The following is a 27,772-nucleotide window of genomic DNA, read 5'->3' on the forward strand; positions in this document are numbered from 1 at the left end:
TTGACACTTTTTTCCGTAGAAAACATCATTATCGTTTTAACACATTTTTCAGAAGATTAAGTAGATCTCAATATTAAATAGATTTAAAATGATAAACGCTCAGTAATCCTTAGATAATTAGGCAGGCAAAAGTATTTAAAAAGATAAATCCACCAATTTAACAATAAAATAAGGGAAAGAAATTCGGAAATTCCACATTCCTAATCCTCTTCATAGCAAAGGGTGGAGAAGGTTAGAAAAGTCTTCATGGAATCTGATAGTGTCTTCTTTCTTAGTATGGGCTTTCAAATGACTCAGGCTAACTGAGAACATTTCATGCCCTGAAGGACATTCTATTCCTCCTAGTTAATTCCTAATGTTTCACCCTAGCCAATCAAGGAAGCCCTTTTCCCAGTCACAGACTTGGTTCGATTGTTAATCCACAATTTCAAAGCCATTAAGCAACAGAGGACTTCATTATACATACTCCTCAAAAACTTTCTCCAAGGAATGGGAGGGTGAACGAGGCAAGCTGTAATTATTCTTTCATTGCTTCAGCAAAAATGAGAAGTCTTAATGGATCCATGTGAAGGCAGGTATTCAAAACCATTTGTTTCCTGGGAAAGGGTCAAAATTCCTTTCTGCATTCGGGGTGGATTTCTAGTCTCCGGAGATTGCTGAAATCTGTGATATAAGCCACATTTGTTCTGTGGCATCTTTTTGACCTACCTTTAAGAGAAGGTAGGTTAGGGGCTTCCCTGTTCATTGGTTAGGGCTCTGCACTTCAAATGGAAGGCATGTGGTTTCAATCCCTGATCGGAGAACTAAGAAACACACGTTGTGTGGTGCAGCCAGGAAAAAAATTTTATGGTTGCTGGGGGGAAGGGACAGTTAGGGAGTTTGGAATGGTCATATATACACTGCTCATTTAAAATGGATAACTAACCAGAACCTATTGTATAGCACACGAGCTCTGTTCAATGTTATGCAGCATTCTGGATGGGTGCAGGGTTTGGGGGAGAATGGATACATGTGTATGTATGGCTGAGGCCCTTCACTGTTCAACTGAAACTATCACAACATTGTTAATTGGCTATACTCCAATACAAAATAAAAAGTTTAAAAAAAAAAAAGGTAGATTAAAAGATACCTAAAAGACACATTGGGCTTCCCAGGTGGCTCAGTGGTAAAGAATTCAATTGCCTATGCAAGAGATGCGGGTTGGATTCCTGGGTCAGGAAGATCCCCTGGAGAAGGAAATGGCAATCCACTCCAGTATTATTTTTGCCTGGGAAATCCCATGGACAGAGGAGCCTTGTGGGCTTCAGTCATATGGGGTCACAAAGAGTAGGGCGTGACTTAGTGACTAAACAACAAAAAGACACATAAAAAAGGGTTCCCCCCACCATTTAAAATTTTTTTTATTTTGTATGGGGGTGTAACTGGTGAGGGGCTTCCCAGGTGGCGCTAGTTGTAAAGAGCATGCTTGCCAATGCAGCTTTAGAGACGGAGGTTCGATCCCTGGGTTGGAAAGATCCCTTGGAGGAGAGCATGGTAACCCACTCCAGTATTCTGGCCGGGAGAATGCCATGGACAGGAGTCTGGTGGGCTACGGTCCATAGGATCACAAAAAGACATGACTAAAGCGACTTAGCACAGAACATCATAGCATGGCTGATTAACAATATTGTGATAGTTTTAGGTGAACAGTGAGGGGACTCAGCCATACATGTACATGTATCCATTCTCCCCCAAACCCCCCTCCCACCCAAGCTGCCACATAGCACTGAGCGGCGTTCCATGTGCTATACATTAGGTCCTCACTGGTTATCCACTTTAAACATAGAAGTGTGTACATAGGGAGTTTGGGGTTTTTTTCCCCTTTCTTCCTGGGAGTTTATCAAAAACGCAAAATCTCAGGCCACTCCATAGAACTACTAAATCAGAATTTGCATTTTAACAAGCTCTCAAGGAAATTTATGTCACATCACAGTTTGACAAGCACCAGTTTCGGTCTACTGTTGTTGAACTTGGCTGCACATTTTAAGCAATAGAAAGTTTTTAAAGGTCCCAGTTTAGAATATTTAATCAGAATCTGTCAGACAAAGCATTAGTAATTTCAGTAATTTTTGTCTCCCAAATGATTCCAATGTGCAGCCAAAGTAGAAACTAATGATCTAGATAAGGTGTCAGCAAACTTTTTCTATGAAAAACCAGATAAACAAATACTTGGGCTTCATGGGCCATACCGTCTCAATCACACCTACTCAGCTCTGCCATTGTGACAGGAGAGCATAGAGGAATGAATCAGTGTGGCTGTATGCCAATACAGCTGACACTGGATGCTGAAATTTGAATTTCACCTAATTTCTTGTGTCATGAAAAAAATTTTTTTAATTATTTCAGCACAGAAAAACCACCCTAAGCTTGAAGGCCCTCCCAAACATGGTAACCAGGTGGGCTTTGATCCTCCTGCCTTGGCTACCTGTCCCTTAACTAGGTCACTTTCTTACCAAAGAGAGTGGGAAAAGCCCTGAAGATTTCCACTTTAATTTAGGCTAATGCATATGATTTACTCAAGTGCCAGCCATCAAATGTCGATTAGCTTTTCTAATGCAGGAGCTTGATTAGAGTGCTCCCAAGATGACTCTGGGCAAATAAAGAGAACCTAAAGAGAGTCCTCCCATTTAACACCACCCCAACTCCGCCACCCCGCACTCAAACCCCACTTCCCGTGTAGCTTTGAAGATTTTGGCCAACACATCTCAGTATCAATCTAGACTCCTTGCCTGCAGGACACGTCATTGGTTGCTGCAAGGAGTATCAAAGGAGCTAGAGAAAGCGAAACCCCTGCCCTGGAAGATTTCGAAAGGTAATGGGTGACAAGACGAAGGAAACTGTAGGAAGCTGGACATAGAATCACTTACGCCTGCTGACTTTTTCTTGGTGGTATTTTCATTCTGAATAGGGAACCGGTTACGTGAGCACCTGGTTCTTGATGCTCCACCAGATTAGCAATGCACTTTAATTGGATATTTTCATGCCTGTTTTCTAAAGAAGTGACTCAGAGTTGCATGGCAGTCAAGGGGGAAAGGGGTCATTTAATTTTTCTCCTCTCCTCCAGCCTTGGTGCTGTAGTTTTGTGTGTATGTGTGTGTGCTGTACTATATGAATGATTTAAAGCTAGTGTCTATGGATTCCCTTTCCTTTAAGATTTAGGTGTGTTGTCCTCGTTTCTAGTCCTAGCAAAGGCCATCCATCCGCTGCCCCCACCACTGAGGGGCGCTACAATCACTTGACTCCATTCTGTGGGCTGCCTTAGCAGTCTCTCTCAAAATTTCCTTTTAACTCTTCTCTGATGACTTTAAGAAGGAAGTCTCATTTAGGTCCTAGTTGCCTTTAAGACTTTTCTAATGCTTATTACTCTTCTTTTTAACATAAAACAGCCTGGGGGCTCAGGGTCTCCCCCAGTATCCAGCTGAAATTTAATGACATTATTTTGTGTTTATTGTACTATGTTTACAGTTAGCTGTAACACTATTCTCCATTTAGAGCTGTGACATATAGTTTTCAAAGTAAATGTATTTTATATGCATAAAATACAGGCAAAGTGGATTAATGGCAACCCACTCCATTATGCTTGTCTGGAGAATCCCATGGACAGAGGAAGCTGGTGGACTATCATCCATGGGGTCATAAGGAGTCAGACACAACTAAAGTGACTTAGCACACAAAGTGGATTAATGTACAGATATATTTAAGTTTATAAAATAAGCTAAATTAACTGTTTACAATAGCCAAGACATGGAAGCAATCTAAATGTTCATCAACAGAAGAATGGATAAAGAAGATGTAGTACATATATATATGGTAGAATATTATTCAGCCATGAAAAAGACTGAAATAATGCTGGTTTGCAGCAACATGGATGGACCTAGAGAGTGCTATACTGAGTGAAGTCAGTCAGACAGAGGAGAAATACTACATGACATCCCTTATATCTGGAATCTAAAAAGAAATGATACAAATGAATGTACTTACAAAATAGAAACAGACTCAAGACTTCTAGAACCAGCTTATGGTTGCCAGGGGGAAGGATGGTGGGGGAGGGATAGTTAGAGAGTTTGTGATGGACATGTACACACTGCTAGATTTAACATGGATAACCAACAAGGACCTACTGTATAGCACTTAGAACTCTGCTCAATGTTTCATGGCAACCTGGATGGGAGGGGAATTTGAGGGAAAATGGATACATGCGTATGTGTGACTGAGTCCCTTCCCTGCTCACCTGAAACTATCACAACATTGTTAATCAGTTATACCCCAATGCAAAATTAATATTTAAAAAAAACAAAATTAAATAAAAACAGTATGCTCCACTTAAAAAAGAAATGATAATCATATGATGAGATAGAAGGGTGTTGGGTGTGTGTGAGCTAACTCAAAAGTGGTAATCATATTGCAATATGTAAATGTATCAAATCACCATGTACACCCTAAACTTACAAAATGTAAGTTTATATCTCAATTATATCTCAATTAAAAAATTAAAATGTTATGTAAATATCCTGTATCCATGCACAGAAGGTACATATCACAAATTGTGACCTGGTATTAGAATAACTGAAATATGGGGGAATGATCCTTGGGAGGAAGGAGCAGGCAGCTACTACAGCCCAAGGTCAAATAGCTGAATGAACCTGGGGGCACAGATAGCCTTTCTAGGGAGGTAACGGGAAGATGGGGCTTTCACTAGGAAGATGGCCCTCGTGGTAAAGAACCCACCAGAAGAAGACATAAGAGACGCAAGTTCAATCCCTAGGTCAGGGAGATCCCCTGGAGGAGGGCATGGCAATCCACTCCAATATTCTTGCCTGGAGAACACCCATGGACAGAGGAGCCTGGCAGGCTACAGTCCATAGGGTCACAAAGAGCTAGATGTGACTGAATCGACTTAGCATGCATGCACACAATGGGAAGAAGATGCAGAAGGCAGATGTGAGGGGTTGACTGGGCAGGCATAAGAGGTTAGCCCTCAGAAGGTCAGATCCAATCAGAAGGCCACTGAAATTTTACTCTTTAATCATCCACAAAAAGTGTTAAGCTTTGGGAAATTCTCGGCAGTCTAGTTGTTAGGACTCTGAGCTCTCACTGCTGAGGGCCTGGTTTGATCCCTGGTTGGGGAACTAAGATCCCACAAGCCACGGTGGTGTGGCTAAAAAATCTATTAAGCTTTTAGGAGCCTCTTCTGGTGATTGCTATTTTTAAAGTGAGAAAAAAATAAAGTAGCAAAGAAAACTATTTTTCAGTTTCTTTTCTAATCAACAAGAGGAAGGCAATATATATTTCTTCAAGGAATAGAGTATTTGTTTGAATGTGGAATTAGAAACAAAACTTGTGAAGTATTTTAATAATGAATAGTTATGCACATATTAAGGGCTTCCCAGGTGGCACTAGTGGTCAAGAATCTGCCTGTCAATGCAGGAGACCTAAGAGACGTGGGTTCGATCCCTAGGTCAGGAAGATCCCCTGGTGGAGGGTATGACAAGTCACTCCAGTATATTCTTGCCTGGAGAATCCCATGGACAGAGGAGCCCAGTGGACTGTAGTCCAAGGGATTGTGAAGAGTCGGACACAACTGAAGCAATTTAGCATGAAAGCACATATTAAGAGATTAATAGATGTTATATTAATTAATACTTAAATAACATTTGTCAGTTTACAAACAGCTTTTTACATACATTCTCTAAATTTATAATATGTAGGTAGGAATAATTGTTAATCTTCTTTTTTCTCTTTATTACATGTTAAACAATATGTGACCCAGAGACATCGTGTTTATTTTCCAATATCATACAGGTAAAGCTTGAGTTCAAGTCTTCTGGTTCCAAATGCCACCTTTTTTTTTTTTTGCCTGGCTCTGCATGCAAGAAAACATCCAGTTTCAAACCCCAGGAAACTTTAGAAGTGTTTTTAGAAGAAGAAGGTACCTGTTTTTATCATTTTAACAATCAATCAGCAAATGTTTCTTGAGGGCTTACAATGCTCTGATTGCTAGGAAGAAAATACACAAAGGAATATGATGCACTTTCATAAAAGCAGGAAGAGTTGAGTGATAAAGAGGGCACCTCTGGGCTGCTGTGAATGGTCTTTGGATTCTGCGTCCCAGGTCAGACAAGTGCAGTTTGACACCATCTATGGCAGCCACAGGGCTTGGAGGGAAAAGGACTTTGATCGAGGTATTGGTGACATAGGGGATTCAGACTGCAAAATTTCATCAAGTTATGCAACTTATGTATGTAATATTTTAATGTATATTTTTTCTGTATGTAAATTTTAATAAAAGATCAAACAATAAAAATAGACTGCCTGATACAGTAATCCTTTTCTAAGGAAGTTATTCCAAAGAAAGAAGATGTTCACTGAATCATTTGTTGATGCAAAATATTGGAAACAACATGAATGTCCATTGATATACCAGTTATAGTACATCTCATGTGAGGAATGGTATTCATTTATTGAAAAGAATGAATTATATTGACATTGACTTGGAAAGATTTTCATGTTGGTTGTTGTTGAGTGAGATCTAGAGAGGTGAATATAATTTCATTTAAAAAATAACACAGGACTTCCTTGGTGGTCCAGTAGTTAAGAATCTGCCTGCCAATGCAGGGATACAGGTTTGATCCCTGGTCTGGGAAGATCCCACATGCCTTGGGGAGACTAAGCTTCTGCACCACAACTAGAGTCCACACTCCCTAGAGCCCATGCTCCACAACAAGAGAAGCCACCACAATAAGAAGCCCATGCTCTACAACTAGAGAAAGGCTTCCAGTAACAACAAAGCCCCATCGCAGTGAAAAAAAACCCCCACACACATAAAGGGACTTCCCTGGGGATCCAGTGACTAAGACTCTGAGTTCCCAGTGCAGCAGGCCAGAGTTTGATCCCTGGTCCAGAAACTAGAATCCCACATGCAGTAGCTATAAATCCCCAATCCCACACGTGGCAACAAGGATTCCACGTGCCACAACTAAGACCTGCACAGCCAAAATAAATAAGTAAAAATAAATATATACTTTTTAAAAAGTGAATATTTGCCAGTACAAATATATAACTATGTATTTTTTATATATATATATATATATATATATATCATATTTTATGAGCACCAAGAAATAAGTGATAACACAAAGAAGTTAACATTGATTTGTGGGGAAAGAGGAAGGGGATAAACTTGTTTCTTATGTCCAAAATGAAGCAAGAAAAGACACTTTTTAAAAGATGAATCAAGAGTCATAATTGAAAAAAAAAAAGAGTCATAATTGAATTTTTTGAAAATAAATGTTATTTTTTAATGGTTTTTGATTACAGAAGATTTTACATATACCTCAGTTCTATTAGTAACATATTGTACTATTATGCTACATGTGTTACAACTAATCAACCAATATTAAATTATTATTAACTCAAGTCTGTAACTTACTCAGATTTTCTTAGATTTTACTCAATGTCCTGTTTCCTGCTCCAGGTTCCCAACCAGAATAACTGCCATGTCTCCTTAGGCTCCTCTGTGACAGTTTGTTATATTAGATGATCAATAAACATCTGTTGAATGAATGTTGGATGGATGCATGGATGATGGAGGGATGACTGGATACATGGATGAAGTTAGACAAAAATAACTCCAGAATCAGCAGAACTGACTTGTGAAGGCCAGTAACCCTACCAAGTCACATCTACTCATTAAGATCTGTTCTGAAAAAGCTCCTATACACCTTTGCTATGATGCTCTTCCAAACTCAGTTATTTGTAAAATGTCCCTTATATTAAAAACTTACATTCCTTGTTCCATTCCTTGTGACTGGAAAGTCACATTTGTGTTTGGGTAAAGTATTTACATAATTAGATTCATTGCTGCTTCTGGAGGTTTTAGAGTTACCCCCCTGCTATTTGCATTTATATTTGAGAAAATTGGGCTTTCCTGGTGGCTCAGACGGGAAAGAATCTCCTACAATTCAGAAGAACCAGGTTTGATCCCTGGGTCAGGAAGATCCCCCCTGGAGAAGGGAATAGCTACCCACTCCAGTATTCTTGTCTGGAGAATCCCATGGACAGAGGAGCCTGGCAGGCTATAGCCTACATGGTTGCAAAGAATCGGACATGACTGAGCAACTAACATTTATTTGAAAAAATCAGTTCTTAAGTAATTATACATGGTTTTCTCTATGTCTTGTGATGACATTCCTTGGTGCCAATGGAAGAGGATTTATCCAAACCAAGAGGTGCTCTTAGAGACATTGCCATCTCCTAATGTTTTCCCAAGCACCAAGCCCTGATACACTCTTAATTTTTTTTAGGAGAATCCTCATTTGTGAACTACTGGATGGGAAGTAGGACAATTCCTGCCCCTACAGAAGCTGGAAGGTGGACCATGTGACTCAAATCAGATATGCATAGCAGGACTTGTCATCTCAAAGGACTGACACTATTCAATATGGCAGCAGCAGGGTCCAGGTTCCATTGAATGGTGAAAATAGGTTTTGCAGCAGCACCCGAGTATCTCAGATTGCTCCTGTGGCGTGTCCTCGGCATGTTTAACCCGCTGCTTGGCTCTCATGGCTATTTCCTGAAACTGATTCTCTACCCCTCCGGTTGATTTTGTGAACACCATCTTCTTCCAGTAAATAAGTTATCAAAAGACTGTTTCTGCAGTCGATACTGTGACGGTCTCTTCAAATTCCCTTTCAAGTCTGAAGGATTTCTTTTCTCAGCTGTTGAACGGGCTGCAGGCAGACAGCGCTCGGCTATCAGCCAGCCTCAAAATTGCCGCAGCTGAAGAGCCTCATTACCCAAGGTCATACCCTTTTCACTGGGGCATCTGAATCCAGAGATGAGTCAACACAGGGCAAAAAGACCTGGTCCCTCACCCCAACTCAAGTGGGATTGCCAGATAAAATAGACAAAGTTCAGATAATTTCAGATAAACAATGAACAATTTTTTTTTTCAGTATAAGTATGTTGCAAGTATCGTGTGAGCCATGCTTATATTAAAAAGTATTCATTGTTTATCTGAAATTCCAGTTTACCTAGCCATCCTCTGTTAATTTTTTAAAATATTCATTTATTTATTTGACTGGTCTCAGTGGCGGCACACAGGGTCTTCTTTGCATCATGAGGGATCTTTTGTTAGGTCCATGGACTCTCTAGTGGAGCTCTCAGCTCCCAGTGCACCAACCACCCCCCATCCCACCACTATTACTTGCCTTCAACTACACTTGAGATTCTATTTATTAATAGCTCAGATGTTTTCTCCAGGGTCAGTCTCTTTCTTCCCAGAGCTGATTTTTTTCTCTTTTTTTCAGAAACATAACCCATGTTTCTGAAGCCATATGCCTAGATATCCCTCTCTATTGATTGGAAACCTAAGAGCAAGCTGAAAAAGCATACAGACTCATGTTGCTTCTAATAATATTAATTTTTTCCCATAATATTAATTGAACATTCTCTATATGCCACATATTATACCAGAAACTTCATTCATTCACTCATTCAAAAAATGCAATGATTACCAGCTATGTGGCAGGTACTATGCAAATAGCATTAGAGATAGAACAGTAAACAGGAAGACGGGGTTTCCTTTCTAGCACAGGATGCAGTCAATAAGTGAGTGTAGCCAGTATACCCCAGTCTTGCTCCTTGGGATCCCTTAACACTATTTCTGGGTGCCTCTGCCCTGGTTCCTGTGTGAATTTGCTATGATGGTCATGCCTGCAATTCTCCAGCAGCCTTCTCTTGGGCATCTGGAAGGAGTTAAAAGTGGTTGGGAGTTGACCCCACCCCCAGTTGCCCTTAGCCAATGACTGATTGGAGTGGGAATATGAACATGCTGCTCATTTGCTTCAAGTTGGGGTAAGCTTAGAGGCAAGACCTGCACTGGACGGCTCTCCTATGGGACCGAGTTGAGACTGGGACTTTCCTTATTTGAAATTTTTGGGACTTTACCTTATGGAAATTCCATCTTTATTTCCCTGCTTCCTCATCCCTGTTCTGCTTCCCCCACACCCTTACTTGTTTCCCTGGGAGCATTTCTTTAATAAATCATTGCACTTGAACCCTCTTCTCAGGATCTATTCCAAGGGAGCCTGATCTGAGACAGCAAGTAAGTAAATCAGTAATGATAAGCTGTGAGTAACCTATGAGGAAAGGAGTCCTGCGATGGAGAAAAATGGAGGGACCTATTCTAGACAAGAGGACACGATAGACCACCCAAAGAAGGGACATTTCAACCAGAAGGAACCAGATATATGAAAACCCAGGGGAAAAGTATTTCAGGCGGAGGGAATGGGAAGAACCAAGTTCTCAAGGCTTGAAAGAAATTGGCACTGGGCATGTTCTAGGAATGATCCAAAGGCTAGTGGGGGTGGATAGTAAGTCATGCTGAGAATGGGGCACAGGAAGGCAAAGGCCAACTCACACAGGGCCTTGAGGCCAAGATAAGGACTTTGGAGTTTACTAAAAATGAGATGGAGACTGCTGGGAGAGTCTTCAGCTGCAGTGTGATACATCTGCTTAACTTTTTTTTCTGCAACTTGTGGGATCCTATTTCCCCAACCAGGGATCAAATTTGTGCTCCCTGTAGTGAAAGGATGGAGTCCTACCCACTGGACTGCCAGAGAACTCCCCTGATAAACATTTTAAAACAATTACCCTAGCTAAGGGGTATAGGTTATAAATGAAAGGATGAGGCAGGAGTCAGATGACCCCACCCACCCCAGGGTAAAGCAATTGGAGATTCATTCTTTACTGACCAAAACTCCAAGACAAGAATATCAGGACAATTAATGCAAGGAGGCTGGACCCTGCCCAGACCACATATTTCTCGTTGTCGAAGTTGAGAGACCTCCCCAACCACACTTGTGCAGAAAGGCTCCTTGGAAGCCAAAGGGGAGTCATGGCAAGTGATGTTCTACCCAGACGCCTCTTCAGTAAAACCCATCTTGCCTAAGAGATGCCTGTGCACACATGGGAGGATCCTGAGATAGACTAAATAGGGACTGTGAACCAGGCAAACCAAAATGATTGGCCAAAGGAAATCTGGAAAAAACAACCCATAAAAGTAATTCAAACTGCCACAAGGGCATGACTCAGAGACCCTCCTTCTGAGTCTGCCCGTATGTCTATTCCCAAGTACTGTACTCTCTTCCTCCTAATAAATGCATTACTCACTTCACTACTTTCCATCTTTGTGGGAACTCTTCTCTGCAAAGCTGAAGGGCCAGGCCCCTTATCACTGACCACTGGTCTAGTGGCTAGAATCTGGTGGTTTCACCACCTTGACCCACCCTCAGTTTCTGGCTGGGAACCCAAACCCCGCTCCAAGCTGTTGCAAGCCCAGGCCACACGAGATCAAGAAAAGCAGTTGGGAGACAACAGCAAAAGTCTAATAGTCAAATGAGAGGGGATATCTACTGGGACTAAGGAAGTAGAAGTGGAGGCAGAACTGACAGGGCCTGTTGGTGGGTATTAGCAAGAAGGAAGAAGGAAGAACCACCCCTGGTTTCTGGTCTTAGTCACTGAGTGAATGGTGATGTCTTTCACTAAGATAATATAACTGAGAAAGACAGAGAAGTCCACACATGATCTGTTTCTCACAAAAGCCCTTTAACCAATGTGAAAACTGAGGCCGGGAGGAATTGCTGGCTCCTTTCCAGCCAGTACATAGTAGTAGAGGACCAAAACCCTGATCTGAACACTGACCTTGGGAGCTCTGGGCTGTCACAGCAAGGTGCCAGAGTCTCATCTGCATAATAGGCCCTCTGTCCCTGGAGAGACAGACTACAGAAGGACTCATGCTAGATGCTGAGGTTAAAAGAGATGGAGATGAAGCTACCACAATGCTTCAAAGACTGATCAGGAAACTCCCCTCAAAAGGTTTTTTTAACTCCTATCAGAGGTTGTCTGAAAGAGCATAAGACAAAATCAGCTATTCTTCGGGACGGAAGAGTGATGCCTCTTCCCAGCTTCAGGGGAAGCAATGGGGCTGGAGGGGTTGCAGGTGGGCCCAGCTGGGATTCCAGTGGACCACTCCTCAGCCATCAGCTTACTGCTACCAGGCTGCTCCTTGCCCGCCCAAGCAGCCCTTACTCCAGCCATGATCAGCTACCCGCTGCTTTCTGAAGGGAGCAAGCTCCTTCATGCCTTTGTCAAACGCACTGCTGTTCCCTCTATGTGGGGGCTGGAAGTGGGGTTCCTTTCCAATATTATACCTGGGGGCCACACCTCCTTCGCCTCTAGGATTTAGCTCTAAAATTAGCTCCCCTGTGAAGTTGTCTCCACTTCTCCAGGCAGCGTGAGTCACCTCTCTGTGTTCCCACATTGTCCTGTCGAGGCCTGTGCTATAGATTTAACTATCCCCACTTTGCAGGCAGGGAAAATCTGAGCCTACACAGCAACTGAACAGAGGGGAAAGGTGTGGGGCTGGAGGCGAGCACTAGAAAACTCTGTCTCACTTGAGCCACGCGGGGAATGAGAGTTTCCAGATGACCCCACCAGGCCTGGCTGGGACGACAGTGAAGGTGGGATCAGGGAAGGCCCACTGAAGAGGGTATAACCTGGGTTATTCTATGCTTCTTTTAAACCCTCTTCTTAAAACTGATCACAAGCTGAAATGATTCCTCGATGTGTCTTTTCTCTGGAACTTCCAAGAGGACTGGGGATGCGAGCACCTGACTTTGTCTATCTTCCTCAGGAAGACCCTCAATGTGGCTCTTCACAGCACTGTGCAAAGTAAATGAAAGAGAACCAACCCATGCTTTATATCTGTGATGGATTCTTACCAACATTTGCATTAACAGAATCTCCTATTTTTTAGCACCTTACAATTCACAAGCTGCCAAACTCTTTCAATGGTCACACAGAGTCAAGGTAATTCTGCTGTAAACTCATGTTACACACAAGGAAGTTGAGTCTCCTAGAGGTTGGCTACCCCGACAGGAGGTCACAGAGCCAGGACTAGACCCCAGGTGCCACCAACTTACCTAAAGAATGACTGACATATGCTCTCCAAGGAAAAGGCTTGCTTCCACGCTTCTAAAAGCCTGAGAAAATCCTAATTGCTTGACCTTCAGAACTCAGGAAGACCATTTTGACTGTGGTTTGTGTCCTGGCGAAAAAAAGCATTTATTACAAGGCCTTGTGATGATAGCAGCAGTTTGCAGCATGCCCTAACCCAACTGGGAAGAGCTCCATCATAGGTCGATAAGTAATCCTGCCTCTATAAAAGAGAGGGGATTCCAAAGAAAATAAACATACAGCAAATTGCTCCTCGTAGTAGGAATGTTTCAGTGTGTGGGTAATAATAAGAAGCATTTTATATGGACAGAGGAGAATGCTGTTGGGGGATAGGAATAGGAGATACTGTTAAAAACAACATACAAAAAACTGAGAAAAAAAAATACCAAAGAACAAAAATCAGCACTGAATCACTGGCAAAAAGAAAAAGATGTAGCATGTGGTCCAACAGAAAGGCTTTGAAATGTCAATGATAAACATTTTTTTTTAACAATCTGAAAGTAAAAATGAAAGAAATATGAAGTTCTGAATTGAATCAGTATGTACTGAATCCCACAGGGTGATTGTGCTATGGGAGACATTAATGACAAGAGAGAGGAAAAAGGCCATAGTAGCTATATTTATTCAGTTCTTGTTATTAATATATTCCAGGCTGTCCTAGGGCTTTCAAGATATAATCCTATTTAAAAAGAGGTAATCCCGTTTAAGGTGCACAATGACCCTTCAATTGTTTTGTTGATTGTACAGATGAGAAACTAAGGCACAGACAATTTAGATGCTTTACCCAATGTCACTTAGCTGGTTGATGATGAAGGTAGGATATGAACCTGAGACTCTTGAGTTGATGCTCTTATCTCTACCATCCATCTGTCTGGTATAGGTGACCTTCCTTGACAACTCAAGGTTTACAAGGTTAGTATTCAGATTAACCTATAAAAACAATGAATCTGTCTGCAATGCGAGAGACCTGGGTTTGATCCCTGGGTTGGGAAGATCCCCTGGAGGAGGGCATGGCAACCCACTCCAGTATTTTGCCTAGAGAATCCCCATGGATAGAGGAACCTGGCAGGCTACAGTCCATGGAGTCACAAAGAGTTGGACATGACTGAGTGACTACGCACAGCACATAAAAACAATGAATTCTACAAAGTGATCCTAGCAAATGTGTGTGGGAAGAGGAGGTGTAGAGGGTGGAGAGAACTCTCTGGAGTCAGAAGTGATAAAATACAACTTAAACTAGCTTAAGCTAAAAGGGAGATTTTTGGCAGCTGGCTGAGATATCTCTTAGAATGAAGGATGAGCTAAGCTGTGGAGATTAGGAAACAGATAGTCTCTGAAATTTCAGTTCCTGGAACCAACAATTTGAAAGGTCCCAGGACTCCCCACCTTTCACCCTGTTTATTTCCTTGGGTTGATGTCATTTCTCCTGTTGAAGGAAGGTTCCTTCATGGGGTTTGCATTGGCCTCTGGTAGCCGTGATCCCAGTTTATCAACCAACTTTGCAAGCAAAGAGGGAAAAACTCTCTTCTTTCCCAGATTCTTCCCCTTTCCCCAGCCCCACAGTAAAAAATATTCCCAGGGAAGAACTATGATTGGTTCAGTTTGAGTCGTGTGCTCAACCCTGGGCCAATTACTGTGGTCTGGGGGCAGGGTTCTATGATTGTCAGCTCCCACTCACTAGGGTCAGATGGATATTTGGTGGAGCTTATCCCAGAAGCAAGGAGCTGCTATTCTGGAGAGTTAAAACAACAAATGTCCATGAGAAACTGGACTACTGGCAAGGAAATTACAAACATTAGAAGAGATGCAAAAACAGCCAAGATCAAAAAATTTCTTAGCAAGGATAAAACACTCAATAAACTTTGGAAACTCTATATAATGAAAACAGGTTTTAGGCATGATGAGTGGATATTTATCTAACACACTAGAAGGTTTAAAAAGTAATTTAAGAGATGAATTAAGATGCCAGCTCTGAAACCTTTAAATAGTTCCATTATTAAGGCAGATGCATTCTAGGAAGGTTGACTAATGCAAGGTCATGCTCCTAGTTTGTGCCCACTAAATTATTAATTCATTTTGATGACAGATTTTGTTAAAAATTATTGCTTGCAGCACTTACATATTTATAACATATATTTTTAGCAGAATAATTTGCATATGCAAAGTTATACATAAATGCAGCCAATAATTTATTACAGAGTTATTGGGCTAATATTTACTCTTTCTTTTTTTTTTTTTTTTCTTTTTATTAGTTGGAGGCTAATTACTTTACAATATTGTAGTGGTTTTTGCCATACATTGACATGAATCAGCCATGGATTTACATGTGTTCCTCATCCCGATCCCCCCTCCCGCCTCCCTCCCCATCCGATCCCTCTGGGTCTTCCCAGTGCACCAACCCTGAGCACCCGTCTCATGCATCCAACCTGGGCTGGTGATCTGTTTCACCCTTGATAGTATACTTGTTTCAATGCTGTTCTCTCAGAACATCCCACCCTCGCCTTCTCCCACAGAGTCTAAAAGTCTGTTCTGTACATCTGTGTCTCTTTTTCTGTCCTGCATATAGGGTTATCATTACCATCTTTTTAAATTCCATATATATGCGTTAGTATACTGTATTGGTCTTTATCTTTCTGGCTGACTTCACTCTGTATAATGGGCTCCAGTTTCATCCACCTCGTTAGAACTGATTCAAATAAATTCTTTTTAATGGCTGAGCAATATTCCATTGTGTATATGTACCACAGCTTCCTTATCCATTCGTCCGCTGACGGGCATCTAGGTTGCTTCCATGTCCTGGCTATTATAAACAGTGCTGCGATGAACATTGGGGTGCACGTGTCTCTTTCAGATCTGGTTTCCTTGGTGTGTATGCCCAGGAGTGGGATTGCTGGGTCATGTGGCAGTTCTGTTTCCAGTTTTTTAAGGAATCTCCACACTGTTCTCCATAGTGGCGGTACTAGTTTGCATTCCCACCAACAGTGTATAATATTTACTCTTTCATGTATGCATTTATTGATTTATCTGATGGTTACCAATGGAGTGGATTCATTATTTCATGGACTCTTGGGCATGCCTGGTTTCTGCTTAGAGTACAGGGGAGGAGACAGAGCAATACACCGATTGTGCCCAGACAGGTGTAGAGAGGACACTAGTGCACTGGCAGGCCCCCTGCTAAGCCTGAGACACTTGCCCCCATGTATAGTGTGTTCATTTTAAAGGCTCATGGATGAGCCTACCTTCAGGAATTGCCCTTGGCAGATGGAAGCTGCTTCTTCCAAGGTTATGTCCTCCAGAGTTGGGTAGTCTACATGCCGTGACTGGTTAATGACTGAACATTGAGAGGGTACAATGGTCAGCCTCCTCGCCTCCACTGGAGACAGGCACTGAAGGGTCACCCCAGCCCTCAGGTCCTGGTGGGATCAGCTGAGGCCTCTGGTGCAATTGCATCACAATTCAAGTGTCACAGTGTATAGAGCTGGTCTGCTGTGGAGAAAGAGGATATTTTTGCATAGCAGACAAGGAGCCTCCTGAGAGGAGAAGCATAGAGACTAGGACCCTCTCCTTTGTGAAGTTCAATGCTATTATTATAACCTCTCTGATAAATGGGATGATCTTTATTGAGGTCTGCTGGTGAGACAGGAGGAAAAAGTCTCAGAGAGAACTTACCAGGAGCAAAGGGGGAGTCCCCGGGCAGACCCTCATGTCCCAGCCAACCTGGTGTGGAGGGTGGGTTTGAGAGAAAGAGTGAGCACAAGATTGTAAGTTAAAGAGCTACACTTCCATCTGAGGACAACACTGAAGGAATGAAGTCATCTTGTCCCAGAGGACTGTGTGGCCAGTGAGGAATATTAACTTGCAAGACTATCATCTCAGTAGTAGACAAACACACACTATTTTACAAAATCAACTTTCACTCTCCACCCTGTAGAGTAACAGAATCTGTCACAGTGGAAAAACAGGGATGTACCAGGGCATTGACGAGGTTTTCCAGTTGTATTTCTTGAATGTGGGCGACTGGGGATCCCAGCGATTGGGGAAGGGCGGCTGTGAGCTATTTATTTAATGCTCAGGAGAGATGTGATTATATTGGCACTTTAATCTGGTGAAAGGGGTCATACAGGTTACAAATAATTCCAAAATGAAGTGAGTTGTACTTTAAGAAGGAATGACTACTGTCAGGGAGAAAGCCTTCCCAGAGGAGGTGAGCCAAGTGGGGTCTTGTAGGCTGAATGAGTCCAAAGGTGGATGAGGAGGTGTGGACATTGGTCAGAAGGGCCTTAGAGATTTCCCAGGACAAAATCACAGAGAAAAGAAGGCACATCACCTCCTGTAAACAGCCTGCGTGAATCTGGAGCCCAGGAGGCACTGAAGGAGGAGCTGCAGGCAGGGTGAGACCGTTGGAAGGCCCTAGAAGTCAGCATAAGACATTGAAACTTACCCAGGTTGCCAAATCTTGTTGGGAAGAGCTGGAATGTCTGATTTTTATCGGATTTTTTTTAAAGTTGGCAATTATGTTAAAAAAAAAAAAAAAAAAAAACCATTGTGGGAGCTAAAACAAAACATCCTTAGACAAGCTCACAGGCCTCTGGTTCATAACTGTAACTTCTGCTAAACCAAAGGGAGCTTTTAGACAGAAAAGTGGAAAGATCAGATTTGCATATTAAAAGTTCACTCTTGGCAGTATGATTAGAGACAGTAAGAGATTTGACAGGAAGACCGGTTAACCTAACAGCAAATATTTTGAGACTTCTGTGTGTGGCAAGAGCTGGAATCACAACAGTGGGTTGTGGACCTGAACTCAGTGTAGGAGACAAATCTCATGAACAATCACACAGTATGTAATTAGGCAGAATTACAAATACATAATTACTCCAAGGAAGAAAAGGGTTAGATTGTGGAGGAACGTGGAAGAGAGTAGATTAAAGAGATATTTGGAAAGTTGGGCCACAATTTTGGACATGGAAATGAGAGTAAGGGAGTTTCAAGGTTTTACTTGGGTGAGTGAGTAGATGCTGTCTTAGAAGAAAGTATAAAAACTTTGCCTCTATTGAGAGTTTGATAAACAGAGTAAACACAGTTTAAATAGGCATAGCAAAAGAAGGAGAGCTAAGCCCTATTGGGTTGGCCAAAAAATTCATTTGAGTTTTTCCAGAACATATTACAGAAAAACCCAAATGAACTTTTAGGCCAACCTAATGTATTTTAATTTGTGTCCTGAGGTTTCCAAAATGCTGTATTTGCTTTTTTCTGAAGATAATACTTGCCCTGCTTACATCAAAATGCACTTGAATTAGCCAGGATTCTCCAGAGAAACAAAGTCAGTAAGAGTATAAAGAGAGAGAGAGATTTAGTTATTACAAAGAATTGGCTGATACAATCATGGAGGTTGATCAGTGTCCATGTCTGTAGTCAGCAAGCTGAGGACCCAGAAACAGCTGATGGTGTATTTCTAGTCCAAAAGCCAGCAGGTTCAAGGCTCAGGAAGAGCTAATATCTCAATTAAGGTCCAAATGCAGGGAAAAAACTCACGCTCATGTCCAAGGCAGTCAGGTTCCCTCTTATTTGAGGGAGAGTCAGTCATTTTTATTCTGTTCAGGTCTTTATCAGATTAAACGAGGCCCACCCACATTAGGGAGGGCAGTCTGCTTCACTCACTTCATGGATTCAAATGTTCATTTCATTCAGAAACACCCTCACAGCAGCCCCCAAAGTTTGACCAAATATCTGGGCACCCTGTGAGGTAGTCAAGTTGAGGTTTAAAAGTAATCATCACAGCATTCTTGAGTATAAAAAGAAATAATTGATATGAAACTACCTTAGATAGTTCAAGGCTATACAAATATAATGAAGTAGAGAAAACATTCATTGTCTAAAATGTATATGTTGCATATTCTCTGTTTGCCCCTATCTCCCTGCGCCTGGCAGGCTGATCTCCATCTACTGCACTATCTGGACTCCTTGACGCTCTGGTTTCTGGTTGGGAGGTACGGCAGGAGATTGAGAGTAAGTGGAAAGACTGGGCAGGTCGTTTATCCCCCTCTACCTGTTTCTTCCTGTGGCTTAGCTCCCACTTGTGGCCCCTCATCCTTGACTGCAGCTCTCTCCCTCCCCGTCAGGTCTCGGCATTCTAGCAGCCTCTCTGGGCTTGAATCTCTGGGTGCTTCTCCGTCCCTAATTGAGCTCTTACTGCTGCCAAAGATCAGACATCTAGGAGGTGTACAGACAATGTAAATATTAAATTCATATCTAAGCTCGCAGAGGAAATTCTTGTCCATTTTCTCTCTAATCTCAAATCAACTTCCTGCCATCTGTTTTCTCATTTAACATCATAATGACTAATATGAACACGTGTTTGTCGCTCCAGAAACTGTTCTAATGTAGAGAGAAGACCTGTAGAATGAAACTTGGCAACCCACTCCAGTATCCTCGCCCGGAGAATTCCCTGGACAAGGGAGCCTGGAGGGCTGCAGTCCACGGGGTCGCACACAGTCAGACACGACTGAGTGACTAACACACACACAGAGAAGACCGAACTGCCCACTGAAAGGAGGGTATGCTGCTTAGAGATGGAGGGCCTGCTGTTTCTGGATCCGACTGATATTCACATATATCAAAGCAACTGAGAACAGTACTCATTTGAGTAATCGAACTTCCTCAAATACTGGGTCACTTCTTCCTTGGGGTTAGGGTGAGGGCCCGAGTACACTGCAGATGGTCATATTCTTGGACTGCTCCAGCCAGGGCTTGCGGTCAGGGGCTTTGCCGGCACCTTTAGGGCGGTCTCCTCCCGGGTCGTGAGGATCCCTTGCGCATGCGCTCCTGCACGCCAGTGTGGGAGCTGCGTGCGGACAGCGGTGTGAGGTGTGACACGCCCGAGCTGCCAAGGCGTCCACTGGCCAGGGGAACTGAGCTTGCGACGGATCGATAGATCCGTTTGTGACACCAAGTATCACACCGGGAGCTGCAGCTCTGCCCCAGTGGGTGCTGTCTTTTTGCCCTGTTTGTTCCATCTTCACCGCTGGTGCGCTGGTCCATGCCGCTATCCTCTCTCTCCTGGGTGACTGCGGTGATCTTTTAACTGGACCTGATGCTCCTCTGCTGGATATTTATCCTGGTTTCCGGGATACCCTGGTGGCTCAGACAGTAAAGAATCTGCCTGCAATGCAATAGACCAGGGTTCGATCCCTGGGTTGGGAAGATCCCCTGGAGAAGAGAATGGCAACCCACTCCAGCATTCTTGCCTGGAGAATCCCGCGGAAAGAGGAGCCTGGCGGGCTGCAGTCCATGGGGTCACAAAGAGTTGGGACTGAACGACTAACACTTCTTTCACGTTTTCCAGGATAAGCTCTTCTCTGTAATATGGGTTTGGAATGATGCAAAGGAAATCTCCCCACCTCCCAGCTAAGCTGGCTTTCTGTTAGGTTCTGCTGCTGCTAAGTCACTTCAGTCGTGTTGTTTCAGTCGTGTCCGACTTTGTGTGACCCCATAGACGACAGCCCACCAAGTTCCTCTGTCCCTGGGATTCTCCAGGCAAGGATCCTGGAGTGGGTTGCCATTGCCTTCTCCAATGCATGCATGCATGCTAAGCCACTTCAGTCATGTCTGACTCTATGCGACCCCATGGACAGCAGCCCACCAGGCTCCTCCATCCGCAGGATTCTCTAGGCAAGAATACTGGAGTGGGTTGCCATTTCCTTCTCCCTTAGGTGTGTGGCATTAAAAGGAGAAAGAAAAGTGGAGGGAAAAGAGAAGAGACTCTCTTCTTGTTTTTCACTTCCTGCTTTTCAAGGTTGCTCCACAGCAGCATATAATTGGCTTCTGCTTCTAGAGACTTCAACTGTGCCCAGCACCCCAACTGTGCCCAGCACCGCCACTGCGCCCAGCACCCCAACTGGGCCCAGCACCCCCAGCTGCCAGTAGCAGTCATGCCACACTCCCTCACCTGCAGAGCTGTGTCCCTGGTGGCGGTCTCTTTTGTGGAAGCCCCCAATTAGACAGCAACCCCTCAGAGATCTGAGCAGGACAGTGTTTCCTTCAGAGATGCAAGCACCAGTCCCCTAGAGCCCTTCTGCCAAGCAACTCTGTACAGGTGACACACCTGTTCTCCAGTCTTAGGAGGTCAGAGCTGCTTCTTGCAATTATTAATCCCTGGATTACTACAGTCTTCTTTTTTATTTTCTTTTCCTTTTCCTCTTTCAACCTTCTAATGCCTGTGAAAGCAATTCTTTATATTAAAGCCTCTCTATTTGAAATATCGAGTGTGATTACTGTTTCTGATTGATCCCTGACTGACACCCCTTCTAATCCATTTGCCACTTAGCGGTTAGTTATCTTTTGAAAGTGGGCTTCAGATTGCATCACACCCGAGCTGTACTAGTTAAGATGCTCGCTTTCAAACCACAGAAACCAGCACTGGCTGACTTTTAACAGAAGGATTTACTGAGAGTGACTGGAACTCGGAACATCAAGAGGAAGATGGAAAAGCAACGTATGGAGGAATCTCCTAGAATGGTTTGTTGAGGATTTTGCCCCTGATTCCTTTTCACAGGACACTTAGGGGCATCCAGGTGCCAGTGGACATTGGTCACCATATGCTGGACTCTGCTGCCCCTAAACGTTCATCCCCATGCCCTCCTGACTGTAGCACTGTCACCTGAATGATTTCTAACTGACCTTGCATCTTTGATAAATGACCTCATGATTCAGAGCCCCAAGGAGGAGCATGGTTTGGCCTTATTCTGTTTGCCGCTGGAGAGCAGAGAAAATACGTTCTTTTATCTTTGGCTTCTATAAGCCTTGGAGCTAGGATTCTGCCTCACATTAGTTTTGTGATTCCCCAAAATGAGAAGGGCTTTTGAATGCTGGCTAGCCAGTGACAAATGTCTACCATACTGCCTAAAACTCTCTTTCCTGGCTGGAATTTAGGAATCCTAAATCCTCCATCATGTAGAATAAAATCCCCAAACCTGGCTTTCCCGCCTGGCATGACCCAGCCCATCAGACTTTCTGACCTCACCTCATGGCCTCTCTCCCTAGCTTCATGTCCCAATCCCAAGGAGATTCTGTCTATCCCTTCCACAGGCCACACTCGTTCCAACCCCCAAGGAATTGCTGTTCCCTCAGCCTTCAAGCGGAGAAGACGATGGCACCCCACTCCAGTACTCTTGCCTGGAAAACCTCATGGACGGAGGAGCCTGGTAAGCTGCAGTCCATGGGGCCGCGAAGAGTCGGACACGACTGAGCGACTTCACCTTCACTTTTCACTTTCCTTCATCGGAGAAGGTAATGGCAACCCACTCCAGTGTTCTTGCCTGAAGAATCCCAGGGATGGCAGAGCCTGGTGGGGTCACACAGAGTCAGACACGACCGAAGCGACTTAGCAGCAGCAGCAGCAGCCTTCAAGACCCCTTCCTGCTCCTCTCAAGGAACTTCCTTCTCTCTTTCAAGTCTCAGCTCAGGTATCTCTTCCTCTCCCACACACTTCTTTCCTTTGCAGCGCCTGTTTGTGCCTGGTATTCTCTTGTGGGTTACCTGACTCTCCTCTCCTTGCGGTCAGTCTTGCAATGTCCCAGCACCTGGGAGAGTGGCTGGCTCAGAGCAGGTGCTTGAATGTTGAATGGATGGATGGATGGATCCCTCCATTCAACAATTTGATATTTTTAAAAAGCTAAACAGTTTTGTGATGGAAGCAATGGCAAGCAGGATTACGTGAATGCTTTTTTAAAATAGTTAGCTTTTTGACATTTCTTATGGAAGTTTTACTCAAGATTTAGGGCTCTGAGATGGGTCCTAAGGGGGCTGTTTTGATCATGTGGAGAAACTGTAGGCCTCCTTTTAATGGCTGTCTGCTGGGAGTCCTCTATTTTGTGAACTATAGCAGAAGGTAAAGTTTAGGTCAGGAAAACCACAAAGCTTGCTACATCATACTGAGCATGAAAGAAGCCAAATAGTATAATTGTTATGCTCCTGGGTGTTAGACAGACCTGAGTTTTACTCCCACGTCTGATTCCTATTAGCTGTGAATTTGCTGGCTCTTTTTCAACCGTGTGACCTTGGGCAAGTCACTGACCTTCTCTGTTTCAACCCCTACATCATAAGGTTGTTGTGAAGATTGAAATGAGTCGATTTGTACAAACCACTTAGAAAAGTGTCTGGCATTTAGTTAGCTTTAATAAAGCATACTATAAGCACAAACTATTATTATAGTTAGCATCATGTTTGCCTGTTAAGAGGGACTTGTTAAGACAGGAGTTTATTTATCTTTTATATAAGTCAAAGACAGGCAGCCCAAGGTGGGTACTGCAGTTCTGCAGTCATCAGAGACCAAAGTCCCTTCTTTTTCCATCACCAGCTAATACATGCTTTATATCTTCAAATTGCAAAATACCTACTGAAGCTCCTGTCACCACATCTGCATTTCAGGCTTCAGGAAGAAGGAATGGAGAAGGATCTTATGACAGAGTCAATACTCTTTAAAGAATCGTCCCAGAAGGGCCACATAGTATTTCCTTTTGCATCTCCTTGGCTAGAATGTAGGCACTTGATCACCTAACTACAAGGGACACTGGAAATGTAGTTTTTTCACCACCCCAAATAAAATTAGTACTGTATTATTAAAGAAAGGGGAAATGGATATTGTACCATGTGCAAATTATTTAACTTCTCCAAATTTTAGTTTTGTCATTTGTGAAATGGGAACAATACTCCAAACAACTAACTTCCTGGCCTGGAAGTCTACATGAAATAAAGCACAAAAACCACACATAAAAACTGCACAGTGCCCAACACATGCTAAATAAACAAAAATATATCTCTGAATACAAACCAAATGGCACAAAAAGAAGAAAAAAAAAAATCCCTACCCAAAAAGGTACTGATTAACTTCAGAAAGAAGCCTATTCTACTTGCAGGTTTCTTCCACCTTTTCATGGCTTTGGCCATTTTTATCTCAACTGATTCTCAGCTGACAAAGTTCCAGTTTTAAATCTCATATCACCCTGCGTTACTACAAATAAAGGACTACTGTGTCTGGGCGGTGGGGGGCGGTATCTCAAACTCTTCTAAATCCAACCTCACCCACCATCCAACTTCTGTTCATTTGTGTCCAGTGTTCTAGGCCAGTGTATTGTGAACCCAGCTGATCCTAAAACTCACTCACTTGTAAAGTTCTGTAAAAATACAGATTCTCATTTCCCACCTCCGGCATCAACCCAAAACACTTCTATATCTTCCTCACCTGTGTCAAACTAACTCTGGGTATTTTGGATGAAATGACTCAGTCACTTGAATATTTACATAATACAAGCAAATGTATTTTGAAACACAAACATGGATTGAATGTCACTAGGAGCCAGGCACTGTTCTAAGCACTTTGAATGAACTAACTCATTTAGGTACTATCATTCTCCTATATACAGATCAGGAAACAGGCACAGAGAGAATAAGCAACTTGCTCAAGGTCACATGGCTAATAAATGGGGAACTGGGGGCTGGGATTCAAGCCCAGGCAGTCTGGCTTCTGAGAGCCTGTGCCCTTAACCACTTCTCCCCTACCACCCTCCATCTCTCATCATCAGCCAGGTTCACATTAAACAGTCATGGCACCCCAATACAAGTTATTTAAAAATATGAACAGATTTCCTCCCAGTATCTATTAAGAAAATTGCAAGACATTCTTATTTATGATCATTTATCTTCCCAAGCACTTTGTGGCACAGATAAGCCTTTATAAAGTATTTCAAGGCAGCCATCAAAAATGGTGTTGAAACTATATTTCTATGTGTCTATATGTTCACTATGATAGATACTCTTTATGTGAAGAAATATATCCACACACACATATATACATATACACACTGCGTATGTCTATAGAAAGTCTGGGAGAAAACAGAGTCAGGGTGTGACAGTTAATTCTGTGTAGTAAAATCACCCTTTCAAAAATTATATGCATATATAATTTGGCTACCTGGGTCTTAATTGCAACATGCCAGATCTAGTTGCCTGACTAGGGACTGAATCCAGGCCCCTTGCATTAGGAGTGTGGAGTTTTAGCCACTGGACCACCAGGGAAGTCCCAACATCACCCTTTTAAAATTTATCTGAAATCAGCATTTGAATTTTATTTAGCAGAAAAATTCTTAAAATTTAAAAATAAGGTATTTTATGTATTTTGAAGAAAAACCAATGAAGACATCAACTATATCCCTTCTGTTTTCTGAGCATCTTACAAGCTCTTCATCTTACCGTTCCTGTAAGACCCTTTAGAACGAAATCCATCTGAAGGACGGGGGAATAGGTGTGTTTGCATGGTGGCCGAGCTCTTGACTTCAGTGTCTGGCAGATATGGATTTAAATCCCAGCTGTGAAGCTTCCTGGCTGAGACACAGGTGTTAAGACAGGTCACCCACGGGCCCAGCCTCACTCGGGCATCTGTGTGAAGGTCCAGGGGCCGAGGCATTTCAGCGAGCTGAGCACATGTATAAAGTAGGTGATACAAGGTGGCGAATGCGGGGAGCAAGCAGCTGTCCTCATCAGAACGTAACTCAGAATTGTTAAATGCCAATCGCAAACCCAGAATCTTTTTGGCTCATAATAAAGATTATAAATAAGTTACTAATTTGAGGCCAAGCATCCACTCCTGTGAAGATTTGAGGAAAGGAAAAAGTCAGGCTGCTCTCGGGAATTCAGCTGAAGTTGGTTTAAGGTATTGTTTCTAGTTCAATGCATTCATGTTACGTGGGACACAGTCCCCTAAGCCTTTGGTCTACCAGCTTCTGAACTTTGTTTTCCAAAACACGATTTGCATCCGGTCCTACCCTATATCCCTTTCTGATGTCTCTGCGGTCAGCTGGTTCCACCTGGCTGTGCCTGCCTCTCATGCATTGCTTGCTGGAGGCTCTTAAGTCCTTGCTTCGTCTACTTCCATCTGGCTGCCTCCCCCCACCCCCAGCACTGCTGACATACTGCCAACTCCAGGGTTTGGCCTTATCTTCCTGGACCTTGCTCCATTAATCATCACTCTTACCACGTCTCCAGGCACTTTCCTTTCAGTCTATAAACATGCCTCAATCTCCGGTAGCCTTAAAAAAAACAATTTAAAAATGAATAACCACGGCTTCACGTCAGTCTCTATAGCACCTGCCCCATTTCTGGAATCCCAGCGTCTGAGAGGCCAGGAGTTTGGATTCTAGAGACGTTAGCTCCCAGTTCTGCCACGTCTAACTGTATGACCTTTTGCTTAAACTTTCTGTGCCTCAGTTTCCTCCCCTGTAAAGTAAGGCTCTGGATATTATCTCCCTCCAGGGGTTGTGAGAATTAAATGCATTAACACAGAAACCTGTCCTACAGAAGGTGGCCAGTGAACGTTAAGGATGATCTGAGTCCACCTCTCACCTCCCTTTTGTCCTTCAAGGTACCAGAACCTGGCTCAGGCCCAGCCAGCCCTGAGATCCCACTTTGTAAAGGTCACCTATGACCTATTACTTGTCAGTATGTGGCCCTCTGCTGCATGTGATGTTGGTTACTTCCTCCTTCCAGCAACCCTCCAAACGTCATCTGCTGCTGCTTCCTGCTGCAGATATTGTCATGCCCTGGTTACCGTGAGTGAATAAACATACACACAGAGCTAGGGTTTGTTTCTTACCTTCAGTCTTTGCTCTTACTGAAACTGGATCACCGCCACTACCATAGAAGTCACCCCCCCACATCTTTAGTGCCCAACTCCGACTTGTCCCCCTCACCCTCCAGTTGCCCCTATCCCTGCTGCCTTCCCCTGGTTAGCTTCCACTTATCCTTTAAGACTCTGCTAGGACCTCACTGATGCTGAAGCTGAAACGCCAATACTTTGGCCACCTCATGCAAAGAGTTAACTCATTGGAAAAGACCCTGATGCTGGGAGGGATTGGGGGCAGGAGGAGAAGGGGACAACAGAGGATGAGATGACTGGATGGCATCACCGACTCGATGGCCATGAGTTTGAGTAAACTCTGGGAGTTTGTGATGGACAGGGAGGCCTGGCGTGCTGCGATTCATGGGGTCGCAAAGAGTTGGACACGACTGAGCAACTGAACTGAACTGAACTGAGGACCTCACTTCCCCAGGAATCTCTCCTGAACACCCTTCTCCCATTAAAGCTGAGTTAGGTACCCCTTCTTGGTGCTTAGATGACCCTCATGTAGTTCTTACACAGCGTTACAATTCTGTCTTCTGTCCACCCCCAAAATGACTATGAACAATCTGGTACAACTTTCAGAATCATTTCTTATTCTCTGAGTTTGTAACACTTGACATGGTGTCAGACACATAGTAGGAAGTCAATAAATATATTATATATGGAATGAAATAATCAACTGATTAATATCAATACTCATCTATACCCTTGAATTTTAGGTAGTAGGATACAGAATAGGTAGACTGACAGGGAATTAGCGGGGATTGCATAAGGTTTGACAAGGTGTGATAAGGAAGTCGGGGGAAGCAGGCAGAGTTTGGCGGGAGTAAGAGGGGCTGTAGAGAAACATTCAAAATGAAGAGGCCACACCCTTGTGAAGGCTGCCTTCACTAAGCTCTTAAGTACTCTCACAAAATCACTAGCTAAATGGAAAGAAAGCAAAAGAAATTTGAAAACAAAGTAAAGTATACACACTTTCCTTCTTGCTTTTTTCCACAAGAGCGCAATTAAAACCCTATTATTAAAAAAAAAAAAAAAACTTCC

Source organism: Dama dama, chromosome 21 (assembly GCF_033118175.1).
Source record: "Dama dama isolate Ldn47 chromosome 21, ASM3311817v1, whole genome shotgun sequence".
NCBI classification, from domain to species: Eukaryota; Metazoa; Chordata; class Mammalia; order Artiodactyla; family Cervidae; genus Dama; species Dama dama.